This window comes from Macrobrachium nipponense, chromosome 9 (genome assembly GCF_015104395.2).
Source record: "Macrobrachium nipponense isolate FS-2020 chromosome 9, ASM1510439v2, whole genome shotgun sequence".
In the NCBI taxonomy this organism is placed as follows: Eukaryota; Metazoa; Arthropoda; class Malacostraca; order Decapoda; family Palaemonidae; genus Macrobrachium; species Macrobrachium nipponense.
This window is the reverse complement of record NC_061110.1, coordinates 6351461-6365796: the sequence shown is the minus strand read 5'-3', so window position 1 is coordinate 6365796 and position 14336 is coordinate 6351461. Positions and strand designations below refer to the sequence as shown.

Genomic DNA, 14336 nt, shown 5'->3' with positions numbered 1-14336 from the left:
TTCATAACCATAAAACCGTCAAAAAAAAGAGTCTAGAATGGAAGGCCGCACTTTAATGAACCATTTCAAGGCATTCGAGTGATTTACTGAAAAATCATATTCAGTTTTTCTTAAAATATAAATTTTCCAGATATAATATAGATCTCATAAAAAGCGATTTTCATAGACCATTTAGATGCCGTCAGGTGATTTTCGTTATTAGAAGATTCAGGAATTGTCTGTGACAGTGGTGGAACATTTCATACTTTAAATGGACTACTCTTGTCCATAAAAGGTAATATGATGTAAAACAATAATATCTAGTTGCAAAGCCAATACTTAAGAGCTAAAACTGTCTCGTGAACACACACTGACACACATACACACACACACATTATTATATATATATCCTATATATATATATATATATATATATATATATATATATATATATATTTATAGGAGAGAGAGAGAGACGAGAGAGAGCGAGAGAGAGAGAGATGAGAGAGACTGAGGTGAGAGAGAGAGAGAGAAACAGACAGACAGACAGACAGACACACAAAACACACAGACACACAGACAGACAGACAGACAGACACACAAACACACAGACACACAGACAGACAGACAGACAGAGACAGAGACATATATATATATATATATATATATATATATATATATATATATATATATATATATATATATATATGCATATATGTACATATATATATATATATATATATATATATATATATATATATATATATATATATATATATATATATATATATATATATATATATATAGACTTCAGGAGGGTCCATGATACACATGTTGTTAAAAAGGCCATGTTTATTAACAGCAAAGAAAAACGTTTCGCACTACTCAGTGAAATAGTCTTTTTATTCAACTTTTTCAAGATAAACTCCTATCCACAAGATATAGTTCATAAAATCACCAATAAAGTTATTAACAAAGTTCTTACAACCTCCAACAGTCAACTTTGATGTCCCAAAAAAATTATTCTATGCCACAATCCCGTATATGTCTGACTCCAAATTCTCTTTAAATCTCACAAGAATAATTGAACAGGAATCCCCTGTCTTAACGTAAAACTAATCTCTAAAACAACCCATGTACAATAGGATCATTTTTTAATTTCAAAGATCGCCTGCAGTCCTTCATGCGATCCAATGTGGTTTTATAAATTCACATGCCCTGGATGTCCGGGCTCTTACGTTGGATCGACACGGAAGTTACTGCAGGTCAGATATTGCAGCCATTTGGGTTTTAGCTTCGCACTGGCCAAAGAATTAAGCAGCCAGAATTTTCTAATGTTAGAAATCATGCCGCATTATGTAAAACCGAAGTCCTGAAACAAACAAACGCTTTCAATAATTGGTTATGTAAGGGACCCAGATCACCTAACAACTTTAGAATCGTTATATATTAAAGACTGGTTCCCTCTCTCAATAGTAATACTTCCTCAGGAACTTTGTATCTGGCATAGTTGTCGTCTGGCCTTGGGACGTCATTGTATGTCATTCCCTCTTCTTCCTGCTTATAGATGGTTGGTGTTTTTTGGTAGTCTCTTTTTGTTTTCTGTTTTATGTACTTTTTATACTCTTTTACTTTTTTTATTGTTTTTAACTTGTAAATTTAATTACCTTGTGAATTCCTTTTTATGTTAATAATGTATTTTATTGTGTCTTTTACTTTTGACAGACTGATGATGCACTGAGTAGTGCGAAACGTTTCTTTGCTGTTAATAAACATGGCCTTTTCAAAAACAACATGTGTATCATGGACCCTCCTGAAGTCTATATATCTTGCTGACTGGAATATATATATATATATATATATATATATATATATATATATATATATATATATATATATATATATATATAGAGAGAGAGAGATGAGAGAGAGAGAGAGAGAGAGAGAGAGAGAGAGAGAGATGAGAGAGAGAGAGAGAGAGACGAGAGAGAGGAGAGAGAGAGAGAGGGAGAGATGTTAGATGAAGGTGACCATACATCACAAATCAATCATAATTTATTTCAAATTATCGTCGTTTGTGAATCACAAATCACAAAGCTTAAGAAAAAAAATTATTAAATATCGATTTACATAAAACTCATTCCTTAGTTTTTGGGTATCGGATAACGAATGTCTCTAATATATATTTCCAAGCCTATAAGGACTCTGAAAAACTCTGATTTTAACTTACGAGTATAGAATCATTTTTCAGATCACTATCTGAACCAGAAGAGAAGTCCGTTTCAGTTTCAGTCAGCCTACCTAGCATGTAAAAAAAAAAAAACTCGACCTCATTCTTTGCTTCCTGTTTCAGCTCCCAGACGGAATTCGTAAAAAAGAAAAATTATAATAATAAAAAAACTTTCTTTACTTATGGTTGAGCTCCCGAACGAACCTGGTCACAAAAAAATTAAAAAAAAGATACGTCGGTTTTAACATTTCATATTGTGTGTTTCATCTCGAATGGAGCGTGTGATTGTAAGGTGTCTTATTCGGTCAAAATGGAAAATAGAGGTCGATTGTCAACTCTGTCAAGCTCCTTGACAAGGTGATATTATCTTTTCGGCTTTTGTACTGGGCCTTTTCACCGAAAATGTCTATCGGTTTTAGGGTTTTTCACCCGGATTTAATCAGAGGAATTTTAGGATATTGCAGGAAAACTCATAACAAGGTATTAATGGATTCCGTCCACAGAACTATTTATAACCATGTAATAATATATTTCATTTACAGAACAAAAAGTGATCATCAGATATTATAACACTGCAGTTTTCTTTGTTCTCCTGCTCGGGGAGTAAGCAAACAAACTACTTTGTTGTTGTTGTTGGTCTTGCTGTTGTTGTTCTTGTAAGGGGGGGTGGGTGTTAGAAAATCCTAAAAAGTCTGAAAAATGTGGTTTGCGTTGAGTTAAAGATACAGGAATTTCAGGATAAGATATTTATGATTTATTTACTTAGAATGAAAATGTAAAAAAATTATTAATGATTATGTTCAAACAGTACAGACAAATTATTACTGTAAAATACAGCATATTTATTTTAAGTTCGTTGGTGAAACAACGCTCTATTTGACCATAGACTTTAGCACGCGCCCCGACCGTTTAAGAATGAACAGAGTTGGATAGGTTTTGGGGGTAGGGAGGCGTGGTGGTGGGTGGGAGGGGAGACAAAGAGACTTAGAAAATGAAGGAGATGAAGTGTGAGGATCTGTTAGTCGTTAGAGGCCGACCTAAATATATGGCATTAGTAGAGAGAGGTTACGATCAACACAGAGGTGAACGGTGAAAGGTGAACGGTTACACTGTTGAAGCGGACGACCTTAACGTACGTGTATGAATCGACAAAAATCGAGGAAAACATTAGTTTATTATTATTTTTTATCTCATGTCAACACGCCCACCACACAGCAGTCGTAGTAGTATGTGTTCCCGATTCACAGCGTATACAGAAGCTGATTGAGTTAAAGGTGAGTGAGTCTAACCTTGTGAAATGACAATAACTGTTCTTAATGTTTTTGCAGCCCATTCATGTTTTGATTCGTGGGTAAACTACAATTTTATACTCGCGTACATATAAATATGATTGTAAAGAAGCGCTCACGAGATTTTTTTTTATTTATTTATAAAGTTTGTGGCTTAATAATACAGAAAAAAAGTGTATATGATGCAGTGCAGGTGATATAACTTGAGGAAGAGCTCGACAAAGTATGAGGAATGTACTTTTCGTGTTTTTATGTTGTTTTAAGTAGAAAAGCAACTGTAGGATTAACGGGAAAAACATAAACGAAAGACTAAATTTTCCCACAATATTCGGGTCAATTTCTCAATTTAACTCACCTGTCCTTCATTACATTAAGTATTTTCTGCATCGCTCAGTCAGTCAATCCCACCAACAAACAATATCTCCATAGAATCGCTATACATTCAAATATTTCCGCATAGCTCTTCTTTAAAATTACCATAAACTTAAACCGTCGAGCATTTATAGTCGTAAAAAGATCAGAAATAAATTGCCCCGCGAGTATGCATACGTAGAATCCAACCGCCCTCCGTAAAGGCAACAGCTCGGAATGAGAAATTCCTCGGCGTGGGTCGAACTACGTCGAAGCAATCTATAGTTTCTCTGTTTTCGGGGTCGTGGCCGAAGGATATTGCGTCAGTGCAGTAGGCTGATCCATGATCCACTTGTTTTCGCGTATCGCGTATTGCATCAAAACAGGCAGAGTAAGGAAAGTTGAGTAGACATGGTAAAAGAGTAATCGACGAATGCTCGGTTATATATATATACATATATATATATATATATATATATATATATATATATATATATATATATATATATATATATATATATATATATATATATATATATATAAATGTGTGTGTGTGTGTGTGTGTGTGTGTACTAAAATCATACATTCGCATGACCTTGGAGGGTATATCTATATATTCATTTTAAGTTATATAAAGTCTGCATTATATTTGTACACACACACACACACACACACACACCATATATATATATTTGTATGTGTATATATATATATATATATATATATATATATATATATATATATATATATATATATATATACAAATATAATGCAGACTTTATATAAATTATATATATATAAATATATATATATATATATATATATATATATATATATATATATATATATATATATAGTATATATATATATATATACATATAAAAATGTATGTATATATATATATATATATATACTATATATATATATATATATATATATATGTATATATTATATACATATAAAAATGTATATATATATATATATATATATATATATATATATATATATATATATATTATATATATATATATATATACACAAATATAATGCAGACTTTATATAGCTTAAATGAATGATTTAGTAGGTCATATTTAGTTGTTTCATATTTACATGTCCCCAATAGATTTAAAATCAAAGACCCCTGTCTGTTCATTGGCCAATCTTGTCTTTTTCACATGATTTAGCTTAGCGCGAGAATAACTTGTGTTTCTTAGGTAACCTATACGAAAGTATTTCATTATCCCTGAGGGTGAACTTATACTCGTAAAAAAAAATTCCTAAGATTAACGTCTCTTTGCACTTCAGCGTTTGTAACCAGGATAAAATAAAAGCAGGTGATATCAGTCAGTCACTATGAAATAGATGGTGAATTTCACCGAATATCTGTAAAGATGTGGGTCAGATATCTCCAAGACATGAACGTAAATCAATATTATTGGAGAAACAAGAATACTGAAAATAGTTATATTTCAGTTTATGAAAATTTCACAATACATTTAACGTAAAAACAGTGACGTAATGAATATCTGTAAGATGTGGGTCAGGAACCTGTAAGAAATAGGCTCAGATCTAATTTTTATAGGCGAAACAAGAAAACTGAAAATAGTTATATTTCACTTTATAAACATTTCTCAATTAATTTAACATTAAAACAGTGACGTAATGGTTAGTATTAGTAAATACGTCTTTACTAAGACATTGTCAAGGAACGAATAATACGCTCCTTGACAATGTCTTAGTAAAGACGAAAGCGCTTCGATTTCTGTCTATCATTTTCCTGTGGTATTCGCTTATTTAATGAAGTCACGTGCATCCACTGTGATTTTTTAAGCATACATACGTACATACATAAGTACATACATACATACATACAGTCAAGCGAAGTAAAATCATTACCACAAAAATTTGGATAATTAGATGAAGAAAACTTGGCAAAGTCGCGACTTTCTCTCTTTTCGAGGTTCCACATGAAATCAAAATTAGCCAAGTCTGCGGAGACGTCAAAAGTTAATAACGTAAAGTACTGACAACTTTATCAGAAGCCACATAACTTCTGAATGTAATTGCCTCACACTCACACCTCCCCTCATCACCTGCCCCCCCTCCCACCGCCTCCCAGCCAGCCGCGGGGTGAGGGATGGGAGGGGGGGTTAGTTTAAGGGGGGCGTGGGGTGTTGCTAGCACAGATGGGAATAATTCGGAAATCTTATTAGGGACCACAAAAGTTGGACCTCAAAAAGTATTGGGTTGACGGGCCCTCAGAAAAATTAGATGAAGATCGATGTGGAGTTGAGTAAAATTATTTATTAATCTAATATTTGAAATGCAATATATAATATTATATTGATATACAATGTCGATATTAATATATTACAAATAAACATATGCCTCCATTACGGTTCAAAAACGAGGGTGTAAATATGGCTCGGTATTAGTTGCTTATATTTATTTGTTTCATCAATTTTCGCTAACTCGGGGAGTAAGCCTACAAACTACTTTTTTGCTGTTGTGGGGGGGCGGGGGAGGGGGTTGGTAGGTAAGGTCCATGGAAAAGCCTAAGAAGTTCTGAGAAACGTGTTTCGCATTGAATTAAAGATACGGGAATTTTAGGATAGGATATTTATGATTTATTTATTAGAATGAAAACGTAAAACGGTAAATCATGGGCATGTTAATCAATACAGAACAATTATTTCTAATTAAATATAGCGTATTTATTTTAATTTTCGTTGGTGAAACAACGCTCTATTTGACCGTAGGTTTTAGCTCGTTTTAATTTACGTTGAAAGTTAGGAATATAATATTCCCAACTTAGGCGTGAGAGGAAAATCTTGCATGTGTCCCGAGTAAGCTGTAGGTTGGATCACGCTTCACTTTTATACTCTTTTAAGGAAAACGGCTGCTATCTAGTATAGAGTTTAAAGGAAGGATGTCTCCCATGATAGTAGTTAATGAACTACATAATGTAAGAAAACATTATTTCAATAATATCCTCAGTTCTTGAATGTTACTTAAAAAAACATCTTGAAAATATTACTCCTCCTTAGAAATATCCTTTAAAGCATCGTTCGTTTTAGAAAATATATATATATTGCAATATTGCAAAAGCCTCTTTGATGTGTGCGTACACGTATATAGTATGTCCTTCTTACCATCACAAATTGCAACTTTGCACGAGGTATCCTTTGCGACGAATTGCAAGGAGATTAACTTGAAGGTCATGATCAGCGGTCAAAGGTCAAACGGGATATGGACTTTGGTCTAACTTTTTTTTTTTTTTTTTTTTTTTTGAACTATGCAGGGTAGAGGATGTATAGTACTTAGTATTAACAAAGTGTTATGAGCTTGACGTACGAAAGTCTAGGTAAATGCTAGAATCATGCTTAGAGGTCAAAGTTCATATGATTATATATAACCTTAGCCATAAGGTTTTAGTAATATGATGCAAAGTACATCTTCTGCACGCATAATCTAGTAATGTAGCCGATTATATATTATATTAGTATATATATATATATATATATATATATATATATATATATATATATATATATATATATATATATATATAAAGGTTATATACTTCGTGATCAAGTTATTCATACGTTATATATATATATATATATATATATATATATATATATATATATATATATATATATATATATATATATATATATATATATATATTTGTAAATTCTAATTCTATGTATCAGTCGTTCGTCAATGGCTTACAAAATAAAGTCGAAGCCGGTGAGGACCTACACCCCGACTCTTATTTTAGCCTGTGGCAATATAGGTGATGAGTGAATCACGTGCTAAAGTGATTATGATTGCGATACACACACACACACACACACACAATCACAAACACACATATAAAGTGTGAGTGTGTGTGTGTGTGTGTGTGTGTGTGTGTGTGTGTGTGTGGGAAGAATAGACATTGAAGTGCAAGACGGAAATAAGTGGTAGGAGATTTAATCTTCAAATAAATAAGAGTATAAAGCTATTAAAGCTATAAAGCTTCCCCCTTCCAAATCACCCCCACTCCCACATCCTCCCCCGCCCCACACCCCCAACCCACCCGTGTTATTCATCACGTCGATTGGCCGGCCGCTGAACAGAAATGTCAAACGGACTTAGAAGGTAACAGAAAGGCTCCTTCCATCAGAAGATTGGCATAAATATTGGTTCTTCCAGCAGCGTTCCTTAATCAGAGAGAGAGCGCTGTGGACAGAACAAAAGGGGGAGACGAGCCCCCCCCCCCCTTTAAACGTGGATTGTGAAAGTTGTGGTCATCTCTCATGATGCGAATGAAAGGGGATGGAAAGAATGTAGGAAGGTAAGGGGGGTGGGGAAATGGTCCCAGATACGAATAGAATGCCTTGTGAATATATCTATTGTTCCTCTTGGTCAGAAATCAAAATTACTGCTCTGTAGTCTTTCTATTCGACCAGGTGGTTTTTATAGTGTGGGATTCCGTGTTGCAGCATCCTGCCTCCTTAGGAGTCCATCAGTTTTCTCACTGTGGGAGCTGTTGTAGAACACACTTTTCTCATGAGCTCTGGAGCTACTTCAGCGTCCAATATTTCCATGTCCCTTTTCAGGGATCTTGGGATCATGCCTAGTGTCCCTATGATTATGGGTACAGTTTCCACTGGCATATCTCATATCCTTCTTATTTCTATTTTCAGGTCTTGATACTTATCAATCTTTCATCAGTCTTTCCTTTTTCTTTCTCTTCTGCTCTGATGTCCCATGATATTGCGACACCTATGAGTGATACTTTCGTCTTTATTTTGTCAATCAATGTCACGTCTGGTCTATTTGCACGTAACACCCTATCTGTTCTGATACCATAGTCTCCCAGAGGATCTTTGCCTGATCGTTTTCTATCACTCCTTCAGGTTGGTGTCAGTACCACCTATTACTGCAAGGTGGCTGGTGTTTCTTGCACAGGCTCCAGTGGAGGGCTTTTGCCACTGAATCATGCCTCTTTTGGTACTGGTTCTGTGCAAGTACCGGACATTCGCTTGCTATGTGGTTTATGGTCTCGTTTTTCATATTCATTTCTTGCAAATGGGGGAGATGTTATTCCTATCTAGCGTTCTTTGGGCATATCTGGTTCTCAGGCCCTGTTATTGTGCCGTGGTTAGCATTCCTTCTGAGATAAAATAAATGATAATAATGATAAAAGGACCCACAAAGAAGAATTAGTACAAAGTAAAGCCGTAGAAACAGCTATTGTATTCCACACTGCTGGCTGTAGAGAGGTCTCAATAATAATAATAGTCAACATACAAAAGGGCAAAGTAACAAGGACTGAAGGGATAAAGCTACCAGATGGGAACAACATCAAACAGATAGATGAGACGGGATACAAATACCTGGGAATAATGGAAGGAGGGGATATAAAACATCAAGAGATGAAGGACACGATCAGGAAAGAATATATGCAGAGACTCAAAGCGATACTCATGTCAAAACTCAACGCCGGAAATATGATAAAAGCCATCAACACATGGGCAGTGCCAGTAATCAGATACAGCGCAGGAATAGTGGAATGGACGAAGGCAGAACTTCGCAGCATAGACCAGAAACGAGGAAACATATGACAATACACAAAGCACTACACCTAAGAGCAAATCAGATAGCTATACATAACACGAAAGGAAGGAGGGAGTGGACTACTAAGCATAGAGGACTGCGTCAACATCGAAAACAGAGCACTGGGGGCAATATCTGAAAACCAGTGAAGACGAGTGGCTCAAGAGTGCATGGGAAGAAGGACTGTAGTAGAAGAAGAGAGCCCTATACAGAGGCAGGAGAAAGACAAGCAGAACAGAGGAATGGCATAACAAACCAATGCACGGACAACATATAATACAGACTAAAGAACTAGCCAGCGATGACACGTGGCAATGGCTACTGAGGGGAGAGCTCAAGAAGGAAACTGAAGGAATGATAACAGCGGCACAAGATCAGGCCCTAAGAACCAGATATATCCAAAGAACGATAGGTGGGAATAACATCTCTCCCATATGTAGGAAGTACAATACGAAAAATGAAACCATAAACCAGATAGCAAGCGAATGTCCGGCACTTGCACAGAACCAGTACAAAAAGAGGCATGACTCGGTAGCAAAAGCCCTCCACTGGAGCCTGTGCAAGAAACACCAGCTACCTTGCAGTAATAAGTGGTACGAACACCAACCTGAGGGAGTGCTAGAGAACGATCAGGCAAAGATCCATGCTTGGGACTTATGGTATCAGAACAGATTAGGGAGATACGTGCAAATAGACCAGACCTGACGTTGATTGACAAAATCAAGAAGAAAGTATCACTCATTGATGTCGCAATACCATGGGACACCAGAGTTGAAGAGAAAGAAAAAGAAAAAGGAAAGACTGATGAAAGATTGATAAGTATCAAGACCTGAAAATATAAATAAGAAGGATATGAGATATGCCAGTGGAAATTGTACCCATAATCATAGGAACCACTAGGCACGATCCCAAGATCCCTGAAAAGGAATCTGGAAAAAGAAAAAACTAGAGGTTGAAGTAGCTCCAGGACTCATGCAGAAGAGTGTGATCCTAGAAACGGCACACATAGTAAGAAAAGTGATGGACTCCTAAGGAGGCAGGATGCAACCCGGAACCCCACACTATAAATACCACTCAGTCGAATTGGAGGACTGTGATAGAGCAAAAAAAAAATTAAAATCAATAATAATAATCAAGGAAACCTTTAAAGAAAACTCTATTCATATTATGCCGTAGATGCAGTTACTGTTCTCGAAGCTTCTAGCCTCAAAGATGGGTTTCCTCTCTAATAACAATAATAATACTAATAATAATAATAATTCTTTTTTTTATATATATATGTAAGTATATCACTTATTCCACTTATGTCCTTTTTTTATGTCTTGAAGCACGAAGTCGCAAATAAGTCATTAGCATCGAATTGAAAGAATGATATGACTTTACTATATTTCCTCTTCAGTGATCCAAATATTCCCCCCCGACTTTATAAATGTATACATTATGCTGTTCTTCTTGTTTGCCTTCCATTTATTCACTTTACCTTTTTCTCTTCCCACTGCATATTATTCCCATTTAACTTGGTTCGCTTTTTTCCTTTTTTTTAAGCTACCATTTCTATTTTTCTCTTTTAATTTATTTTTGATTGAGTTAACTCACGTATTTGCCTTTTTTTCCCTTTGTCTCATCGCTTTCACTTTCCCTTCAGATTCTTATCGTCTCTTCTTCCGTTTTATACCCACGAAAAGCCAAGTGGCTGCGAGAGCAATATCAGTCTCTTAAGCTGAGTAGACTGAGTGTAACTCTGATAACCTTTGGGAAATGGAAATAATCCCCTTAAATTAGCAAATTCGTTGGGATCTTGAATCAGCTCGTATCGCGTAGAGTCTTGAATGGGCTTATGTCTCTGTCTGGTTAGTTTTGAATGGGCCTGTGACTCGTTACTTGGTTATTCTATTCAGCCAAGTGAGATTCTTAAAAGATAATATTCTTTTCACTTGTCGTAGAGAATGAACAGGAAATGATTTAGTCTTCAAAAGGTTTGGACGGAACACCACGGAAAGGAGATCGTTATATATACATATATATATATATATATATATATATATATATATATATATAATATATATATATATATAAATATATATATATATATATATATATATATATATATATATATAAAATAATATAGAATTTGCTTCCGGGGTTTCTGCATAGGATTATTTCCCAGGGTATTTTTGTTTTAGTAAGTCCTCATTAAGCAAGAAAACTGATTGAAACTGTCAGACTAATATTGAAAATTTATTTTCTCTTCCTTATTCAGAGTTGTAATAGGCCTTAATAAGGTTAAACGTGAAGGTGGGATTTATACCTTGAGTAATAGCTTAAGGACTATTCGAATATTGGTAGATTATTCTAAATAATTTTTTCAAATGGGCGAAATTACTGAGCGAATTTTCCCCAAGCATATCTCAAGTAATGACATTAAGTCGAATGTCCAAAAATATATGAACAGAATCTTCTAAGCATCACTTGCAAGGAATAATTTTAAAAATTTAAATTAGGTTTTAAATGAAAATCGAATGTCCAAGAATATATGACATTCCTGGCAGCCAGGATATTTCAAATCATGTATTAAACTGACCAGTTTTTTTTAAAGATTAAATTCTGATCTTAAGGAAAATTCAAACATCGAAATATACGCGGCAATATATTTCCATGCATTACTTCACCAATTAACATTTATCTATCATGAATAGCAAAATCGACATCTCAAATCGTGAATGAATATTTCAAAATATACCCCCAGTTCCCAAGTGGCGTTCGTCATCATCATAAACAGTAGAAAACGCATTTTTGAATCTCACGCAAAAAGTCCGAAATACTACCTGGACTCGACCTTGACGCCATAGCGCCTCTTTTCCTCTGGTCATCCTGTTCCTTCTCCAGTCGATTGCAATTACGAGGCATCGCTCTCGTGGGAGGTCCCGTGCCAGTCCCTCGGACGCCAGTAACCTTTCAGCAGTAATTAGTGTCAGTTCAGGGAATTTGAACGTGATCGTCGTTGCAATGGGCAAACCGAAGGTTGCTGCTGCTGCTGCTGCTGTTGCTACTGGAAGCTTTCGCGGAATGTTCCGCTGGTAATTCAAGCCACGGGCCTAATTGGAACCACTGATTTATTGCGGAATTCCGGACTGGACAGAGACAAAGTCAAAGAAATTAGAAAATAAAATCACATGATTAGTTTTTTTTTTTTTTTTTGAGAGCGAGAGAGAGAGAGAGACAGCTGGGTTAAATCGCGCAAGATGTATATATAAACGAGATGATTAGGGTTTCATTTTATTTATTAAGGTTAACTCCTGTATAGCGTATCATATATATATATATATATATATATATATATATATATATATATATATATATATATATATATACATATATATTTATATATATATATATATATATATATATATATATAGTAAATTTATATGTATTATATATATATATATATATAATATATATATATATATATATATATATATATATATATATATATATATGTGTGTGTGTGTGTGTGTGTGTGTGTGTATGTATATATATATATATATATATATATATATATATATATATATATATATATATATATATATATATATATATATATATCCTGTACTGACATATCTGTTATCTACTAATATTTCGTAACCTTGTACAAAGCCATCTTGAAAGCAAGCAAACGGGGATTCCCATATTACTCGAAAACATAACAAAAAGTGTCCTTCACTGTATGCTGAAATTAATATTCCTTTGCCGCGAGATTCTCATTATTGCCTGGCAATCTGCTCAGCCGGACTTACACCTCAGGAACGGGCATTTAAATTGCGTGCTAAGAAAAGCATTACAGTCAAGGTACAATCAGGGGTCCTGCAGTATGAGGTATCTGTCAAAAAACTATCGTGCCAGCCTCTTTATTTCTTCCCCATCCAATCTTATGTCATTTCCACCATCCTCAGTAATACTGGAACATATATTCAGTTTTTTATCTGCTTATTGTTATTCCTCTCGCCTTTGTCTGCTCGTCCGCACTCTTTTTCCCGTCCGCACATTTCCTGTCCACCCACAGATCTTGATAAAAACTACTGAGGCTAGAGGGCTGCAAATTGTTATGTTGATCATCCATCCTCCAAATATCAAACATACCAAATTACAGCCCTCTAACCTAAGTATTTTAGTGATTCTATTTAAGGTTAAAATTAGCCATAATCGTGCTTCTAGCAACCATACAGTAAAGGCCACCACCGGGTCGTGGTTAACGTCTCATGGGCCGCGGCTTATACAGTATTATACGGAGACCACCTACGTAGCGGCTGTACAGAAAAGCCGACTGAGGCGATGAAACTTCGACACAATTTTTACTTGATTTTTTTTCATTTGTGGTATTTGTTTTTTGTTTTCCTGTGGGACCTTTTTTTTCATTTCCAATAATTATTAGATATTTGTGACTGCTATTCTTTGACTACGTTTATTAGGTCATAAAAATGGTAGACATTTCGACGCTGAATAAATGTATACGTATATTTAGAAAGATACGGCTCTTGTCGTATATCTTAGAATATAAATATACACCCATAAAAGTGTGTATATTCCGATCAGTAATAATAATAATAATAATAATAATAATAATAATAATAATAATAATAATAATAATAATAATAATAATAAACAGACAATCACCATGTCAGTAAAGTCGATCAGTTAGGTCAGCATAACATTAAGTTTGTATTATATCAAATATATAATGAAATATCATATATTGTCAAAAACAAGGAGTTTACTTTTTAAGTACCAGGATGCTAAAAGAAAATAAAAACGTAATTTTTAAGAACATGGAACTTTAAGCAGGAAGTGAAATGGAAAATGGCAAATCCGAACATAAATATGCC

General features: G+C 34.5%; 1 pseudogene; it reads right to left on the bottom strand.

Moving 5' to 3' along the window:
• Positions 1-14336, bottom strand: part of LOC135218599 (calpain-11-like) — a 115851-nt pseudogene that overhangs the window by 26321 nt on the left and 75194 nt on the right.